This window comes from Zonotrichia leucophrys, chromosome 12 (assembly GCF_028769735.1).
Source record: "Zonotrichia leucophrys gambelii isolate GWCS_2022_RI chromosome 12, RI_Zleu_2.0, whole genome shotgun sequence".
NCBI classification, from domain to species: domain Eukaryota; kingdom Metazoa; phylum Chordata; class Aves; order Passeriformes; family Passerellidae; genus Zonotrichia; species Zonotrichia leucophrys.
Window position 1 is genome coordinate 1,523,110 of NC_088182.1, and position 18,986 is coordinate 1,542,095.

The 18,986-nt window shown below is 48.3% G+C and overlaps 1 long non-coding RNA gene across 1 annotated transcript in view; it reads left to right on the plus strand.

Moving 5' to 3' along the window:
- The first annotated feature begins 3,398 nt into the window (after window positions 1–3,398).
- Window positions 3,399–18,986, plus strand: part of LOC135453276 (uncharacterized) — an 81,868-nt gene continuing 66,280 nt past the window's right edge. The window contains exon 1 of the long non-coding RNA XR_010441828.1: window positions 3,399–3,593. This is a non-coding gene — a long non-coding RNA (uncharacterized LOC135453276). The remainder of the gene's footprint in view (window positions 3,594–18,986) is intronic.

Here is an 18,986-nt window from a genome sequence, read left to right on the forward strand (position 1 = left end):
CCCTTGTAGGAATTTTTTTCCTTGCTCCCTTGTAGGAATTTTCTTCCTTGCTCCCTTGTAGGAATTTTCTTCCTTGCTCTGTTGTAGGAATCTTTTTCCTTGCTCCTTTGTAGGAATTTTCCTCCTTGCTCCCTTGTAGGAATCTTTTTCCTTGCTCCTTTGTAGGAATTTTCCTCCTTGCTCCCTTGTAGGAATTTTTTTCCTTGCTCCCTTGTAGGAATTTTCTTCCTTGCTCCCTTGTAGGAATTTCTCCTTGCTCCTTAGATTTCCTCCTATCCTTTGCAGGAATTTTCCTCCTTGCTCCTTTGTAGGAATTTTCCTCCTTGCTCCATTGCAGGAATTTTCCCTTCCTCCCACACCTGTTTTGAGAGGGAATGTTTGAGGATGCGCTCAGCAGTGAGTGCAGAGCTGTGTGTGAGATTTCCATGAGCAGCAGCAGTGATGGTTTCCTCCCAAAGGGAATCTCAGCAATTCCAGCTCATCCCACCTGGCTGGGACAGAGCCTCAGCCCAACACCCACTGCTCTCCATGGCCCTGTATGGCTTCAGGGGCACCCCAAGCCTTGGGGTTATGCAGTGTTGAATCAGAAAAACCAAAAAGTGTTTCTCTCTTGCTGCCCAGAGCAGCTGTGGCTACCCCTGGATGTTGGGGTGTTCTTGGGAGGGTCCCCAGGATGAGGTGAGAGATAATTGACCCCAAGTTCTCAGAAGGCTGATTTATTATTTTATGATATTATATGATAAGAAAATTATATACTAAAGAAAAAGAAAGGAGACATCAGAAGGCTAGAAAGGAATGAATAATAAAAACTCATCACTGACCAGTCCTGACACAGCTGGCTGTGACTGGCCATTAATTAAAACCAATTCACATGCTGGGTGAACAATTCTCCAAATCACATTCCAGAGGAGCAAAACATGGAGAAGCTGAAGCTTCCCAGGCAAAGAAATCCTGGCAAAGGGATTTTTCATAAAACATCACAGTGACACCTGGATCCCTGGCAGTGCCCAAGGCCAGGCTGGACACTGGGTCTGGAGCACCTGGGACAGTGGGAGGGGTCCCTGCCATGGCAGGGTGGCACTGGGTGGGATTTGGGGTCCTTCCAACCCAACCATTCTGGGATTTTGTGATTCTGCTGCTCTCACAGGGAGGAGATTGGATGGATGGGCTCTCCTGCCATGCTGAGCATAACTCAGCTCCTGCTGGAACCAGAGGTTGCAGACGTGCAGCAGGGCCTGAGCTTTGCCCATGTGGCAGGACAGGCTGGTCCCTGCACCCTCATCCCTGCCTCCATCCCCTGCTCCCACCACATCCCACCAGCCAAGGTTATTAAACTGCCATTCACACAGCTCAGGCTGCAAATTGAGCTAATTACCATGTGCACAGCCTCTTCCCCGTGTTACTGAGCATGGAGAACAAAGCTTCAGAGCCACCTCTCCCCTGTCATCCTGCTCCTGCTCTGTGTGATGTCCTGGCAGCTCTGCCAGAGCAGCTCCCAGGCTGGAGCACAGCCCTTCCAAAGGGCAGCTGGAGGGACACAACCCCGGCTGCAGAAATTAGAATTTATCTGATCTTTTAATCAAGGGCAACAGAACATATGGAGTGTTGTGGCAGAGTCAATTTAAGATTTTGACAACAAAAATATGGGTTCTTTCAGCCATAGTAATTTAAAACAATGGTTCATTTTTGTGCAGCTCCTGACACAGTAGAAACTGTGAGAGACAGGTTCTGGGGCTGTTCTCATCCCACTTTAAGAACATGGGCCTTAGGAAATGCCTTTGTACCCAACCAACAAACAGATTTCCAATTATTTTACTAAATAAATACAAGTGTTCTATAAAAGCAGCAGGAACTCTTAGAAGGTTTTTTTCCATGAGGTGAAGTCAGTCAAAGGGAATGTGCTGGTTGCAGATAACGCTCCAGGAATGAGTGCAGAGCAGGGCTGTGCTGCTGAATCCCAGAGCAGAGGCGCCCTTGGAGCCCCTGGCTGTCCCCAGCTCCCTGCAGCCCCTGCTCCAGCTTTTACTGAGGTTTTTATGGTTTGATTCCAGGGCATAGAGACACTTCACAGCCCACCAGTGATGGCTGTGTTGTGTTTCAGCATCCCACCATCCCCAGCCGTGGCAGAGGCTGATACTGGACCATGGAACGGTTTGGGATGGGAGGGAATATTGTATTTACAGGGACCCCTGTGGCAGGGAGGAATGGTGAATCTGATTCCATGTTCTCAGAAGGCTAATTCATTATTTTATGATACTATATTATGTTAAAGAATGCTATACTAAACTATACTAAAGAATACAGAAATGATACAGACAGAAGGCTAAAAAGATAATAATGAAAACTCGTGATTCTGTCCAGAGTCCTGACACAGCTTGGCCCTGATTGGCCAAAGAGTCAAAACAACTCACATGAAACCAATGAAACAATCACCTGTGGGTAAACAATCTCCAAACACATTCCAAAGCAGCAAAACACAGGAGAAGCAAATCAGACAATTATTGTTTTCCTTTTTCTCTGAGGCTTCCCAGGAGAAAAATCCTGGGTGAAGGGATTTTTCCAGAGAATGTGAATGTGACAAGGGACCTTAAAACCCATCCCATTCCATCCCCTGGGGTGGCTGTCCAGCATCCCAGCAGGGTCACTGAGCACCCACACACCAGGTTCCTGCCAAAACCCTGCCCAAACCCTCTGCTTTTGACCTGGGAGCCCATGCCAGGAAGCCAACAGTGGCCCTGGTTGTACATGAGAAATGCCAGAGCACTGGCCAAGGTGAAACCCAACAGAACGGTAAAATATCTGTGAGTTTCCTGTGTGTTTTAAAGCATTTACTAGAACTTAACAGGGCATCATCCCTCTTTAAAGCATTTACTAGCACTTAACAGGGCATTATCCCTCGCTGAGGAATGATAAGATGGCTGCAGGAGCAGCTCCTATACACCCTGCTCCTATAAAATTCAATTGGTTTCATATATACTAAATTTTAAAGGCCTTTTAGACTTATGGATTTATTTAAAAAAAGAAAGAAAAAAAAAGGTTTATTCTTGATGTCCTGAGCACATTATTGCAGTAACCTCACTGCTGGACCACAGCTTTGGCACAACACACTCATCCATAATGAGGGACTGCCTGTTCTAGGGAGGTTTTATTACAAAAGAAAGTGCACAAGTATATTAGGAAGAGGGGGGAAAACAGAGAAGTCTATTTTTTTGGCAAAGCCTCGTATTATAGATCTCATTTCTCTGGTTGCAGCTGCCTTTAGGCACCCATTTCAGCGAGCTGCTCTGTTCTGCTTAGCTGTAGATGCTTCCCAAATTCCCTCTTTGGTGAAACAGGCATTTGTGCAGGTTCCCCATAAAAATGACTGATTTGGGTTTTACCAGGAGCTCTGGCACTTCTCCACTGCGAGAAAGCATTGCATTTACAGAGAGGTTTCTCAAGATGGGAATAGTGAAACAAACATTTCCAATGTCCTGCAGAACCCTCTGTCAGCCTCCCTGGGCAGGAATTTCAGCCATTCTGCAATGAGAGCCCCTGAAAGGACCCTGCTGCCCTGTGGGACTGCCCAGCTCCCAGCCCTGCTGCTGGGGAAGGTAAGAGAGCTCTGCTTTCATTTACTATTTATGAGATGCTCCCATTGCCAAGTGACCACAGCGTTCGGTGCTTTTAAGGATCTGCAAATGAGATGAAGCTCATTATTTTTTAATGTGAAAGGGATGATTGCAATGGGAGTGCAGGGATCTGTAACCTCAGAGATGCCTCTTGCTGGGGGATGGATTTGGAGGCTTTTGCTTTAGGAAGTCAATAAAGAACACTGAGTATTTCCCAGTCACTCTGCTCAGCATCTAAAAGCAGTATGTATTAGGAATAACACTAAAAGGGATTTTTTTTTTTAATTGCAGACTGGGACCTGTAGGAAATTGCCTTGCTTGTGTGTGCCTTTCACTGTGCAGTGTTGGGAGAAATGCAGGGGCATGTTTCCCAAAGAAATGCTTTTTTTTTTAATAAGCAAAAATTCCTCATTTAACCATTTTTCCATAACATCCATTGCTGCCCCCACCCATCAGAGCTGATCTGAGGGTCCTGAGGGACAGCAGAGGCTGGAGGCACAAATGCAGCTTTTCCTCGGATTTTGGGGTGCCCTGAGCCCCTGCCCAGCCCTCCCTGCAGGATTTAAGCATAACCTGAGCATTTTTCAGAGGTGTCTGTGCGAGCCAGAGCTCTCAACAAGTGGCAGAGGCAGGAGGGATTGAGCAGAGCGGCTGAGGCAGCTCAAGCTATGGCAGAAAAGAGTAAATTCAAGGGAAATGCCAGAGCTGTGCTGGGTGTGGGAAGGCTCAAGGGGCACTGAGCAGCCTCTGAGCCCTTGGTGGAGGCCTGGCAGTGCCATCCCTGCTGCCAGCACACAGGGATGTGCAGGGAGCAGCACAGGGCAGTGCCAGCACAGCCAGGCAGCATCGGCACAGCATCCATGGGGATTTGCTGACCAGCTGTCAGGGAGCTGTGCTTGCAGTCCTCAGGTGCCTTTTAAGAGCCCAGACTAATTTCCTTGCCCGTGTTCCTGCTCTGCTGAGCTCCTGCTCCACAAATGCAGTAATTGCAGGCATTTGTTCTGGGCCACACGAGCCTGAGCTCCAGAGAGAGTTTTATTTACTGCAATTATATCTGGCAGGTAATTTCTAGTAAACCCAGGGAAATGATTAACCTCCCACTAAATTCATGAACAGAAAAGATAGGGCAAATTGATCAAATAAGCTGTTTCCTACATAATAAAAAAAATATTACAAATATAACATCCTGGAACAGAAATAGCTCTGATGAAACCATAAAGACAAGCAGGAACCTGCTAGAGGCATCTGTGCAGAGTTTTTAAATTTCTAGCTTTTCTCCCAACCATGAGTTATTATTATTTTGCCCATTGCTGGTGGTGGAGCTGCTTCAGCTGTGCCCATACCTTGTGCCACAGATGAGTGACTCCTGTCGCCTAAAGAATCCCAGGCAAAGGTATGAGCAGAAGGAGATTTAATTTAAATTTGTCAGAGTGTGATTGAGCAAAGTTTGATGGCTAGTTTTACTCTCATTCATTACTGCATGGATGAATTCTGCAAAGGAAAATGGAGTTAGAATTGATTTAAAGTGATTTTCACAGGGACTAAAGAGCCAAAAGGGTCAGGGAGACCCTCCTGTTGGGGCATGAGGTGCAGAGTGGGATTTCTTCCTCATTTGAGTTTGGGTGAGAGGCAAAGACAGCCTGGGATGTGAGAGCATCCATTTGGACAGGTTAGAGAATGCTGGAAGCAGAACTTTTTGATTTTCACAGCAATATCTGTCCGTGGGTGTTTAAGAACCATCCCAGTGGCTGAAGGAGCTGCACAGGGCTGGGGCCCTTGTACAGAATGCCCAGAATTGGCATTTCCAGCCCAAAGCTCTGCTGTGCAACCTTGTGTCACTTTAACATTCATTATCCATCTCCCCCTGGGGCTGGGGCAGCTCCATCCCAGCCTGGCCTGGGGAGCCTGTGGGAATCCACAAAATCAGAGGGGTTTGGGAAAGCTGCAAAGGGCAGAGACAGCAGAACTGTGACTGGAGCTAAGCACCAGCCATGAGACTGGTCAGAAGAAAAGAATGTGGGGTAATGTAATTTCATAAGATTTTTGCCTTTACTTCCCTCCTAAATGTAGAACAGTTTTGCAGAAAAAATCTGTAAAAAGTAGAAAGGCAAGAACAAATAGAACAATGGTCTGTGTATTAACGCTTGTCTAGAATAACTCCCTAAGCTGCAGAAAAGTTTATCTAGTGAGATATTAGGGAGTTCTAAGCTTAATAATGGAGCTCTGTGCATTGTGTTTTAAGGCTTACAAGCAGGTATTGTATTTGAAATAATCAAGCATTGTTTAACCACAGGTACCTGTGCTTATAGTGGTTGGATAGAACTGCTGTCAATGTGCTTTTGCTTTGTGGGATTGGTCAAAAAACTTTTAAAGTGAGTTGTGACATTGAGTTCTGTGTCTGCTGCCTGGGATGTGAGCTGCTGGCATCTTCCCATTGTCATAGCCATGGAATGAGGCTGATGCTGGAAAATCCAACAGCTCAAGGCAGTTCCAGCAGTCCTGGCCTGTTTGGGATCTGTACACAGACCCCGGCAGCAAACGGGAGATGAGGAAGAGCTGCTCATCACCCGGGCCAAAGGAGCCTCTCAGCCTCATCCCTGGCGCTGCCCAGACTCCAGACACAGCACAATGTCACTCTGAGGCCCGGATTTCCCTCTCCTTTGGCATGATGGTAACCAGGAGTGACAGCTGTGAGCTGGAGCTGGTCCATCCTGTGGCGCCTCTGTCCTGCTCCCGTGCTCTGCTGCCAGGCTGGGCACAGAGGGATTCCAGCTGCTCTCTGCTGGCCTGGGGCTGGGCAAAACCAGGAGATGTGTCATCTGGGGAGGGGTTTGCCTTGTCTCCAGGGCTGCTGGGTTTGCTCAGCCTGGCTGGGCACAAAGTGGGTACATGATGGGGGGATGGCAGCAAGGGCTTTCCAGGCTGGCAGGGTGCAGGTTTGAGGGTTTCTTCCTCCTCCTTGTCCTCTCCCAGGCACAGTTCCCTCTCTGATCCTGACTGGTGGTTGTTCCCCTCGAGTTTCCCACACAAACAGTGGCAATTGTTCCCTGATGGAACCCAGGCAGGCTGTGCCCATGGAGGTGCCCTCCAGGCCGAGGGCAGCCCCGTGTCCCATCCCACAGGACACCTGGCACTGGTGCCTTGGGAAGGGAACCCAGCTGGGCTGGATTGCCAGGGACACCCCTGGCACAGCTCTGGGCTGGCAGGAGCTGAGCTGCTCCTTCCTTGAGCACTGCAATAAATTGGTTCTGAGGTTCAGGTTGGGTATCAGGAAAAAAATCTTCCCTGAAAGAGCTGGTTGAGCATTGGAATGGGCTGCACAGGGCAGGGCTGGAGTCACCTCACTAAAAGTGTTTAAAAAGTGGATGCAGCACTTTGAGGTGTGGTGTGAAGGTTGGGTTTGATGACCCTGAAGGTTTTTTTCACCCTTAATGATTCTGTGGCTTTGGGTGATAAACACCACACTGAAGGAAGCTTCCAGAACCTCCACTTTAAATCTGCCTTTTATGACTTTTAGGTACACTGCCTATTTCCCAGTATTTCCACATCACACAGAGCTGCTTTATTTGTATCTCTTCCCTCTCTTCCAGGCTCCATCCTTTTGAATGCTTGACCAAATTCATGATGAAATAAATTCTGTGTATATTGCTAAAGTTTATTCTGCTGCTGAAACATGGCACAGAAGTCTTTTGTCTGTCCTGAAACTTCAGACAAATCCTTGCTTCTTTTAAAATAACCTTTGAAATGTTTTTCATCCAAACGAATGAAATAGCAAGAATAATAGATGTTGTAGGATTTGTAGCCACTATAGTTTCCTGCTTCTCCAAATGCTTTTGGAAATGCTGATTGATTTGTAACAAAGCTTGAAATGTCACCAGGAGGAATGAATGAAAAATACACTGCTCTAATGTATGTAGAAGCTGAAATTGGCACAAAGTTTTAACCTTTAGAGTTGCTTTTTTCCTTTTCTTCCCTTTTTTAACTTTTCACAGCAGTCAAGGAGTTGGAAAGATAACCAGGAACAAAATGCACATAGAGGAAATGAATAAATTATGCTCTTATTTTTGGCACATTTACAAGAGAGACATTTTAAAACGCCACTTCAGTGACAAAAGAAAGGATTGCTCTACTTAAAATAAAGCCTGTTCCCTCTGCTGCAGAGGGATGCTGTGCTGCTGGGTCTGATGGATCCCTGGCACAGTTCTGCAGGTCCTGAGAGGGGAAAGAGCCCTGGCTGTGCCCACAAACACCCCAGGGCTGCAGGAGGGCTCTGCTGGGGCTGTTTGGGGCAGGAGGGGATCGTTCCTGCCTTGGGCAGTGTGGGGATGTGCTGGTTATAAAAACACCTTGGGCAGGGGTGGGAATGAGCAGGAGTCCCATCCTGGCAGCGTGTGCTGGTTTGGTGCTTCAGTGGCAGTGCTGGGTGAGCTGGGGTGGGTTTGGGCAGCAAGGGCAACGAGGCTTTGTCTGCTCTGGAATCTGCAGTAATTGGAGCTGCAGAATGAGGCAAACATGGTTTGAAACCCATCCAGTTTCAAATCCAGCACAGTGACCCTTCAGGGATGCTGAGGCTGCTCCAGGGCCACCAGCCCCTCTGTGTTTGTCACTGGTTGTGTTCCAGTCCTGCAGTGCTCTGTGACCGTGTTCACAGGAGTCTCAGGTTGAGGGAAGAAACGAGGATCTGACTCCATGTTTCAGAAGGCTGATTTATTATTTTATGATATATATTACATTAAAACTATACTAAAAGAATAGAAGAAAAGGTTTCATCAGAAAGCTTGCTAAGAATATAATAGAAAAGAATGAATGATAACAAAGGTTTGTGGCTCGGGCCCTGTGTCCAAGCCAGCTGGGCTGTGATTGGCCATTAATTAGAAACAACCACATGAGACCAATCCCAGATGCACCTGTTGCATTCCACAGCAGCAGATAACCATTGTTTGCATTTTGTTCCTGAGGCCTCTCAGCTTCTCAGGAGGAAAAATCCTAAGGAAAGGATTTTTCATAAAAGATGTCTGTGACAGTGCTCAGTGCTTGTCACTCAGGTTAGAAATGTCTGGTGCTTTCTAGGGTTTGATGCTTTTCTTGTTCCTGATGAATTCACTCTCTGGAGCATTAAAACAGGATACCAAAATCCTTGGGACCTGCCTCACTGCAATCATTGCTGGGAGATGTCAGCAGCTGGATCTGTACTGTCCCCATCCTCCTCCTCAGTACCTGCTGATATTTGGGCAGTTTGAGAGCCAAGCAGGAGCTGAGCAGTGAGTGGGACCCGAGTGCATTTTGTTGTCACTGAGGGCCAGCGAGGTGGCTCATCCTCCCTGCCCTGCCAGGACCTGTGAGCTGCAGCTCAGTGCTGCAGAACTGCAGACAAATGTGGTGTTCCAGCTGTCCCCCAGGGTTCTGTGGGTGAAAACCAGGGCCCTCTCCTTCCTGCAGCTCCCTCTGCCCCTGTACCTAGAGCTGTTTCCTGGGGTGATGCTGTGGGGAAAGATGAGAGGCAAGGGATACTGAGCAAAACCAGGTAACAGCAGCAATAAAAACTGCAGGTTCTCAAAATTCTCAAGGTTCTCAAGCTCCAGTTCACTCCAGTGCCCTGAAACTTGCCCCACTGGAGGTGGAGTAAGCCAGGCTGGTGCTGTGCTGTGTCTGCAGGAAGGTCAGGAGGGAGCTGCATTGCAAATGAATGAAATGAATCCTGGAGCAGTAATTACAGGGCTCTCTCACCTTGTTCCTAGACATTTATTTCTTTTTTTTTAAGCAGAAAAAGGCTCAAGATGAGTCCACCTATCTCATTTCAGCCTCATGATGTGTTTGTTCAACATAAAAAGATCGATGTTGAACTAAAATGTAGTGGGGAAGGAGAAGGTCCGTGGGGATTACATTCCTGTTCAGTGCAATTTTGTGTTTTACTGCTGCATAGCCTGCCTGGCTAATAAGGGCTCCTTGGATGGGAGTTTGCATTATTGCTGTGCTGGTATGTGAAAATCAATCCCTGTAAATTTATTGGTGGCCACGTGCTCCCTTTGCTGTCGTTGTAATTGGGGCTGTCATTGATTGACAGCAGCCAATAACCAAAATCACTTTTGCAATTCTGATCCCCATCAAACACAAGGGCAGGGAGTGCCCTTGTGCCTCACTCTTCCCCCAGCTTGGGTCACTCCACAGATTGCTGGGATGAAGAAATTTGTCTGGAATTGAGGGGAAGCAGCTGGGATGGTAGTGGAGGAGCTGTGCCTTTGGCCAGAGCACCAGGATAAAACCAAAACCCCTCCTTTTGGGTTAATGAATCCTTTCTCCCTGCATCTAACACGGGCCCATTGAAGCACCTGGCAGGGATTCTTCCTCTGACTTTGTGTTGGGATGATGGGCAGTGAATGAGAGTTTTGTACTTGGCTGGGGAAGGGTGATAAGGAGAGGGAGATTTGCATCCTCTGGAAGCCGCACATCCTTTTTATCTGATCTGGAGAATGGAAAGGAGATGGCCTCAGAGAAATCTGAGTGTGATCATCTGCTGGGAAGGTTGGGTGAGGCAGGAGCAGCCTGCTGGAAGGGGATCACTCCTGGGCTCCCCAGAGTGTTGATTTTGGGATTTGGGGGGCAGCAGGGAGCTCCTCCATCAGGCACCAGGCTGGCTCCAGCAGGGCTCCATCCCCATGGCTCCAAACCCTGTCAAGCCACTGATGGCACTCGATTACCTCTTTAGCTCCCAGCATCTGATGGAAAAGGTTTGATTGCTGAATGTGAACTGGGATTAATTTGGTTAGGGCACCAAAACTAATGGCATTTACAGGAATTAGCTTTGCATATCAAAATGGAGATAAAACGTCCACCTTTCTTCATGGAAGAAACACCTGCTGTAGATTTGACCTATAGGAACCCAGTTCATTGGCGCTAACAAAAACCAAATTTCCCTTTACCTACATACATTAAACCTCTCTTCCCTTGGCTGATAATCCTCTGCACGTTGGCATCCTGACTGCTCTAAAGAGTTTTGAATTAATGTTGAAATTATTCATTTGGGTGGTAGGAGCATCTGTTGCAGTGTTATATCCATGTCTGGTGTTCCTTCATTCTGCATGGCAGGATGCACCAGAAAGGCACTTGAGATGCAGCTTATAAAAATACCACAGAGGAGGGGAAGGCATTTATTGAGGAGTGCTCTGTGAATCCGGGGGCATTTGGGGACAATCAGCCTCAGGTGGGTGACGTTCAGTGCTGGGGCCACAGGGGCTCATTTGGGGATGGCTGCAGAGGGAGCAGCGGCTGTGGGCCAGGGAATCACAGCTTTGGGCTCAAAATGGGGACCTGGGCACCCCAAACTGGGCTGAGGGAGCCTGGGGGGCACAGGGAGGAAGGGCTGGGTCAGGGTGTGATGCATGGGGCTCACTGGGACAGGGCAGCACCAGGAGGGGATGGAAAGGATGGATCTGGAGCTGCCAGGGGCCCTGCAGGGCTGGGGGACACCTCAGGGAGCAGGAGGGATGGAAGGGATGGACCTGGAGCTCTCATGGGCCCTGCAGGGCTGGGGGACACCTCAGGGAGCAGGAGGGGATGGACCTGGAGCTCTCATGGGCCCTGCAGGGCTGGGGACACCTCAGGGAGCAGGAGGGATGGAAAGGATGGACCTGGAGCTCTCATGGACCCTGCAGGGCTGGGGGACACCTCAGGGAGCAGGAGGAGATGGAAGGGGTGGACCTGGAGCTCTCATGGGCCCTGCAGGGCTGGGGGACACCTCAGGGAGCAGGAGGGATGGAAGGGTGGACCTGGAGCCTCATGGGCCCTGCAGGGCTGGGGACACCTCAGGGACCAGGAGGAGATGGAAGGGATGGACCTGGAGCTCTCATGGGCCCTGCAGGGCTGGGGGACACCTCAGGGAGCAGGAGAGGATGGAAGGGATGGACCTGGAGCTGCCAGGGGCCCTGCAGGGCTGGGGGACACCTCAGGGAGCAGGAGGGATGGAAGGGATGGACCTGGAGCTCTCATGGGCCCTGCAGGGCTGGGGGACACCTCAGGGAGCAGGAGGGATGGAAGGGCTGGACCTGGAGCTCTCATGGGCCCTGCAGGTCTGGGGGACACCTCAGGGAGCAGGAGGGGATGGACCTGGAGCTCTCATGGGCCCTGCAGGACTGGGGGACACCTCAGGGAGCAGGAGGGGATGGACCTGGAGCTCTCATGGGCCCTGCAGGGCTGGGGGACACCTCAGGGAGCAGGAGGGATGGAAGGGGTGGACCTGGAGCTGCCAGGGGCCCTGCAGGGCTGGGGGACACCTCAGGGAGCAGGAGGGGATGGACCTGGAGCTCTCATGGGCCCTGCAGGACTGGGGGACACCTCAGGGAGCAGAGCCACCTGTGCTGGCAGGGATCTGCACCTTGGAGGGGCTGGATGTGGATTCAGGCCAAGGGCTGATGTCCCTGGGCTGTGTCACCCCCCCGGACAATGCGGCCATCACAGCTCCAGGTTTAGGAGCCGTTTCCAGGCCTGACCACAGAACCCTGCAGTTAAGATTAAACCCCATCCCTCCAAAGACAAAAGGCTCATCCTGAGTGCTGTGAGCTGTAAATCTCAGGCTCTCATCAGCTCTGGGGTCAGCCGCCAGGTTAGGGTTCAAACCAGCATCCTCAGAACCCATCTCACTCCTGATCCTCTCAATCCCTGCTGGGATAAAGGGCTTATCATTAGTTATCAAATGATAGCAATGGCTCCCTTGGCTGTGCTCAAGCCCAGGTTTGTGCAGATATTGGATGAATTTTCAGAGGAACAAAGTGCTCAAGAACTTGATTCATGGGTGGATTTTGGCCTGTGTTTTATAGGTCTTCAAGGAACCACCAAAACCCCATTTTTTCCTGCTCTGTGTTTTGAAGTTTAACCCTGTGGTACAGGAGCTGTTGGCAGAAACTCAACTCTGAAGGAAATATGAACCATTTGTCAAGGAAAGGAGCAGCACATATTTCAGCCCTCCAGCCCTGCAGCCTTTCAGATATTACCCAATAAAACAAGCTCATCCACTCCTTCTTCTTGAAACCCCAAACCTAATTTGAAGTGGGTTTTCTCTCTGGAGTTCACCCTGGAAGTTTTCTCCTCATGGAAGGCATCCCAAGCCCTGGAGGCCTGGCTGGGTGATGTGGAGCCCTAAAATCCCCACCAGGATCATCCCTGTGCCCCCTCCCAGGGCTCCTCATCCTCAGTGGTGATTCAATTCCAGGAGAGGCACTTGGGGGTGTGTCGCAGACATATTTTATGAAAAATCTATTTTTTAGGATTTTTTTCCTCCTGAGAAGCTGAGAGGCCTCAGGAACAAAATGTGAACAATGGTTATCTGCTGCTGTGGAATGCAACAGGTGCATCTGGGATTGGTCTCATGTAGTTGTTTCTAATTAGTGGCCAATCACAGCCCAGCTGGCTTGGACAGAGAATCTGGGACAGAGCCTTTGTAATTTATTCTTTCCATTCTATTCTTAGCTTAGCCAGCCTTCTGAGATGAAACCTTCTCTTCTATTCTTTTAGTATAGCTTTTAATGTAATATATATCATAAAATAATAAATCAAGCCTTCTAAAATACAGAGTCAAATCCTCATCTCTTCCCTCGACATAAGACCCCCATGAACACCATCACAGGGGTGGGAAATGGGCAAGAGGAGAGCAAGGAGGGAGTGGAAGAGGTCTGAGAATGAGCCCTGGGAGGGATTTTGGGGAAGGGTTTCTCATCTTCCTCACCCTCCATCCCGTCTCCTGCAGGGTGCAAAATGCACAGCTGAGAGCCACGGAGCTCCAGAGCCTGAGGTTTTCTTGGCTTGGGATCCTGGTCTGGGCCAAATTCCAAGCGCTTGCTCATTTAGATGGGTAAATCTAAGAGAAATTAAAGATGAAGATGTATTATCAGTCTTAACTTCTGTGTAATGCTGGTGCATGCCTATGATTTTGTCATTACATCAGCTCTTGAGATGTAGGAATTGCTTGCAGTAATTTAATTCTCGCTCTATTTTATTGCATTCTTGTGTTGCTTCCTTGACCCTGGGTCTCTTTGCTGAGTTCTAATACATTTTTACAATTTTCCCTTGGATATCTGTGTCCTCAGGAATATCAGACATGGCATATCCACTCCCTTTCATGTGGAACCAACCACAAAAAGCCAAGACGGGGACAGTGCTTGGGTGAGGCACAGGCAGGGTGGCTCTGGGGGTCACACTTTGAAAGCATCTTTTAAATTAAATGGGATTTTTTAAACCAGCAAGCTCCAACTTTCATTCATCTGTTTTAGCCCAAGCCAGTCTGGGTTGATTCAGAGAAGAATTCTCCCAGTTTTTTGGGGTTTTTTTTTGTCCCAAGGAGTGTGACATTTGCTCAGGGTTGTTCTGCATCCTGCCCTTCATCAGTGATGCACTTAATTAAAACCTGCATCCACTGGCAGTGGGGGAGCAGAGCTGAGTTCACATTCCTCTCACCTGGCTGGGATTGAGCCAAGGCTGAGAGAAATTATAACGGAGCTGCTGGGCAGGGCAGGCACCCAGCTGGGGCAGAACCACAGAAATGATTTCATTTCTTCATCCTCATCCTCAGCTGGGCCTGGGAGGGGCTTGGCTTTGCTGTTTGCTGGCTCTGGCAGTGCTGATGCATTTGAGGGGCACCCTGGAGCCCTCTGTCCTTCCTGGAGGTGCTACCTGTGCATTCAGGTAAGGCTTGGAGCACTGAAGGTCACTGGGATTCCCCTGCTGATAATGAATTTAAAACAAGTTTATCTTTCTGCTGCCACTGAGGGGGATGCCTGGGAAGGCATTAAAAACAGCTCCAGGGAATCTGCTGTGCTCCTTGCAGCTTCTGAATTGTTGTGCCATTAATAATGTGCTCCAGACACCCACGGAGCTCCCAGCCCTCCCTCCAGTGCCTGGCAAGGAGCTGCAGATAACCCAGAGTTATCAAACTTGTGCTGCCATGCAGAACTTTGGCGGCACCTGTGCATTGATATGCTGGGAGTAAGCACGTTATTACCAAGGATTTCATGCAGATGAAGGGCTATTGTGCTGGAACACTGTCAGATCATTATAATTTTATGGTTTAATAGCTCCTTGAAGGGACTTTTAGATCCCAAGTGGCATTTTAGATGAAAACCCTGTGTTGCAGGTGCCTGTTCTCTGCTCTGTGTCCCCCTGTCTGGCTGGGCTGTCCCCAAATGGAGAATTTCTGTGCAGCCCCAACCATGCTCTGTGTGTACAGAACCATTTTGGTTAAGTAGGACTGATATTCTATTCATTTAAATATTGTAACATCTGACACAGCTGCAATGCTCTGATATTAATGGCCCACTTGAGGCCAATCCTTCTTCTCAAAGGGCTTTTGGGTCACAGATTCATCATGCAGGCGTCAGGCAGAGAGTGATCACTCACCCTTTTTATTTTTTTGGTGAAGGACAGATATTGATATTCTCCCAGGGTGTGGAACTGGATCCCTGCTCAGCAGTGCTGGGCTGGGAGCAGAGGAATCTCCTCTGGCCCACAGCCCTGGTAGGTGGGGCAGTGCAGTCCTGCAGCCAGGCTGATACAAAATGCAAGGGTTTTCATGAAAAACCCAAATCTGTGTGGGTTTTGGGAGATCCAGGACTGTTCTCCTGTGGTGGTGCTCCAGGTCTGTGTAGGTTTTGGGAGGTCCAGGTCTGTGTGGTTTTTGAGAGACCTGTGTTCTCTTGTGGTAGGGCTCCAGGTCTGTGTGGTTTTTTTGGATGTCCAAGGCTGTTCTCCTGTGGTGGTGCTCCAGGTCTGTGTGGGTTTTGGGAGATCCAAGGCTGTTCTCCTGTGGTACTGCTCCAGGTCTGTGTGGGTTTTGGGAGGTCCAGGGCTGCATGGTTTTTGGGAGGTTTGTTCTCCCAGGTTTTTGTTCTCCTGTGGTAGGGCTCCAGGTCTGTGTGGTTTTTTTGGATGTCCAAGGCTGTTCTCCTGTGGTGGTGCTCCAGGTCTGTGTGGGTTTTGGGAGATCCAAGGCTGTTCTCCAGGTCTGTGAGGGTTTTTGGGATGTCCATTGCTGTTCTCCTGTGGTAGGGCTCCAGCTGTGCTTTAGAAAGGCTCTGGTGGATGCCAGGGAAGTGAATTGAGCTGCTGCTGGTGCTGGGGCTGCAGTGAGCAGGAGCTGCTGCTGCCAGCTGAGCTCTGAGCCTGACTCCATGGGACACAATTGATTGATTTTCCTTCCCTGAATTATTCACAAGCTCAGTCATTGCTTTTGGAGCTGATCACTGGGGCTCAGGACCTGCCATGTCATGGCTGGTGAGAAGTTTGACCATTAGTGAAGTCCTGGGCCATAAATCACCCTGGGCTGGGCTGGGCTGCTCTTAGGGTGGCACTGGGGCTCACAGGGATTGGAACAGCTTTTCAGGGAATCTGTGGCTGTCCCATCCCTGGAAATGTCAGCTCTTCTCTCCAAAGCCACGAGCTCCCTGCAGGAAGTCCATGAAATGATTGGGAATGTCTGGGCCAGCAGAGCCTGGGCTGGGCTGGAGGTGTTATATTCATTTTTAGTACATCCAGAAGTGTCATTCTGGTGACTGCAGCTCTGTGCTGTGAGCACATGCCTGCTGTGCTGGGCTTTGGAACATTTTGGGGGAAATTTGATTTAGTTCTGAGCCTTGGTTTCCTGATCCCATCCAGGCTTTACCAAGTGAAGGGGAAGTTGTGTTCATCCTAACTCCAGGTGTGTCTGAGTGTGGAGAGACCTGTAACAGCTTTCCCTGCTGGGCTGAGCACATCAGGCTTGGTGTCTGCACTCATCAGAAGGTCCCTTTAAAGGAATTTCAACAGCTTGGCAGAAAGAAGGACATTTAAAAATGCAGTGAGCAGTGTGTGAGTGGGATCCCTAACTCAGCAGGGCACTGGGGGTGTGGGGTTTGTGAGGGTCCCCAGGACGAGGTGAGAGATGAGAATTTGGCTCCATGTTCTCAGAAGGCTGATTTATATGTTATATATTATATATTATATATTATATATTATATATTATATATTATATATTATATATTATATATTATATATTATATATTATATATTATATATTATATATTATATTATATATTATATATTATATATTATATATTATATATTATATATTATATATTATATATTATATATTATATATTATATATTATATAATAAAATTGGTATACTAAAACTACATTAAAGAAAGAGAAAGGGGACATCAGAAGGCTTAGTAAGAATGATAATGAAAGCTTGTGATTGACTCAGAGTCCAACCCAGCTGATGGTGATTGGTCATTAATCAAAAACAATTCACATGGAACCAATCCAAGATGCACCTGTTGTTCAGCAACCTCCAGACCACATTCCCATGCAAACAGATAATTATTGTTTGCATTCTGAGACTCTTTTCTGAGGCTTCTCAGCTTCCCAGGAGAAGAAATCCTGGGCAAAGAGGATTTTTCAGAAGATATGATGGTGGCACTGGGGGTGTGTGTGTGTGCCCAGCCCTGTGTGCTGTTCTGCTGCTCCTCAGTGGGATGCTCATGTGTTATGCTGGGGTTCCCACTGCAGAACACCCCATCACACGCCCCTGCAGCACTCCTGCCTGTGGGCTGCAGAGTTCCTGCCCTTGTTTCAGCTCCTGCACAAGTTTCAGCGTGGTTTCTGCACCTATCAGAAGGATTTGAAGGAATGTAAACAACTTGGCAGAACTAAAGCAGGGATCTCTGGGTGCTGCAGGGCAAGGAGCAGGGCTCAGTGCAGCTCTGAGGGCTCCTGGGCTCACTGCTGTGTGTGCAGAGCTGCCTGCCTGCAGAAATAGCAGCAGGGAGGAGTGCTGCTCTCCAGAAATGGGGTTTCCCTCTGACAGCTGCTCTGGGATCGCTGCCTCGGGCTGGTGGGAGCAGCGAGGGGGGAGTTCTGCTCTTGCTGCCCTCTGAAGTTGTTGCAGTGTGTCACAAAGTGCTATTTTCTGCTGCCATAGGGAGGGGAGCGTGCCTGCCTCCCAACGTGACCTATATAAAGGCAGAGTCAAAGCTATTATTGTTCCATGCTGGAGATTCTGTGTTTCTAGGCTTAGTCAGAAATAAAAAAAATCCAGTTTTTTAATAGGCAATGAGCTTGGAGAATGCAGCCCCATCAGCTCTCCCGCCTCTGTGAGGAGCTGGCTCTGGGTGATGCTCTGAAAATTCCTTCCCATGCCATGCCAAGGCTCAGAGCTGGGCTGGGTTTTATTTTCTCACAGCAATAATAATAATAAACGAATAATAAACTAATAAAATGATGATAATAATAATTATTATTATTATTATTATTAACATATAACAATAATAGTAATAATAATAGTTATTATTACTATTATTTTCAAAAGGAGAAGGCTTTGGGGAGACCTCAGAGCCATTTCCAGTGCCTAAATGGGCTCTTGGAGAGCTGGAGAGGGACTTTGGATAAGAGATGGAGGGACAGGACACAGGGAATGGCTTCAGGTTTAGGTGAGACTTTAGGAAAAATCCCTCCCTGTCCTGCTCTGAGAAACCCAACCCTTCCTTTCCCATTCCTGATTCCCCTGTGATGTTATCATTTAACCATTTCACACCAAATTTGTCACAATTCCTCTGCCTTAACTCCTTCCCTTCCTTTGTGGTCCCTGGAATAGCTCTGGAGGCTTTTGGAATTTATCCTGGCACAACATTTTCATCCAGAGCCTTGACATCCCTTCTGTTCTCTCTACATAATTAAACAAGTTGGAATCTGCAAAGATGGACACTGAATCAACCCAGAGAGATAAAGATGTCTCCTCGTATTTATCTCTCCTGCAAGATATATTCTTTATAAATCCTTCATGGCACATTAAATATTGACTCTTCCTTGTCTCAGGGAACAAAATAATTGTGCATCCCCGAATTTCTCCTTCGAAAGCACACGATGGATGGCTGTGGCACTTTACTCAATATTTAATTAAATCTAGTTTAAAAAAAAAAAAACAGAGAAAAACTGCCTGTGATCTATGAGGGAGCAGGAGGCTCAAAGTTGGCATTTCCTGCAGGATGCTCTGTGGAGTGTGGCTAACTCAGCTATTAGGGACCACAGCTTGGGAATGCATCAATATTTAGGAAGTGGGAGTGAAGAATGTGATTTTTAACAAACCCTCCCTGTGGCAAATCAAGGTGTGTGTTTAACTGAACAAACCTGATGGATTCTCCTCAGGCCTGGGATGATCCCTGCATCCCTCTGGGGATTCCCTGGGAATTCCAGCTGAATTCCAGCTCAGGGTGTTTGCTGGGCACAGAGTCCTCCAGCACTGGGGAAAGGTCATTTTCCTGCTGTGTGAAGGGAAATGGGAAAGCATAACTCATGCTGCAGCTCTAAGTCACCTTAAATTTTCCTGAAAGTTTTTTTTTTTTTGGAGTGCTGG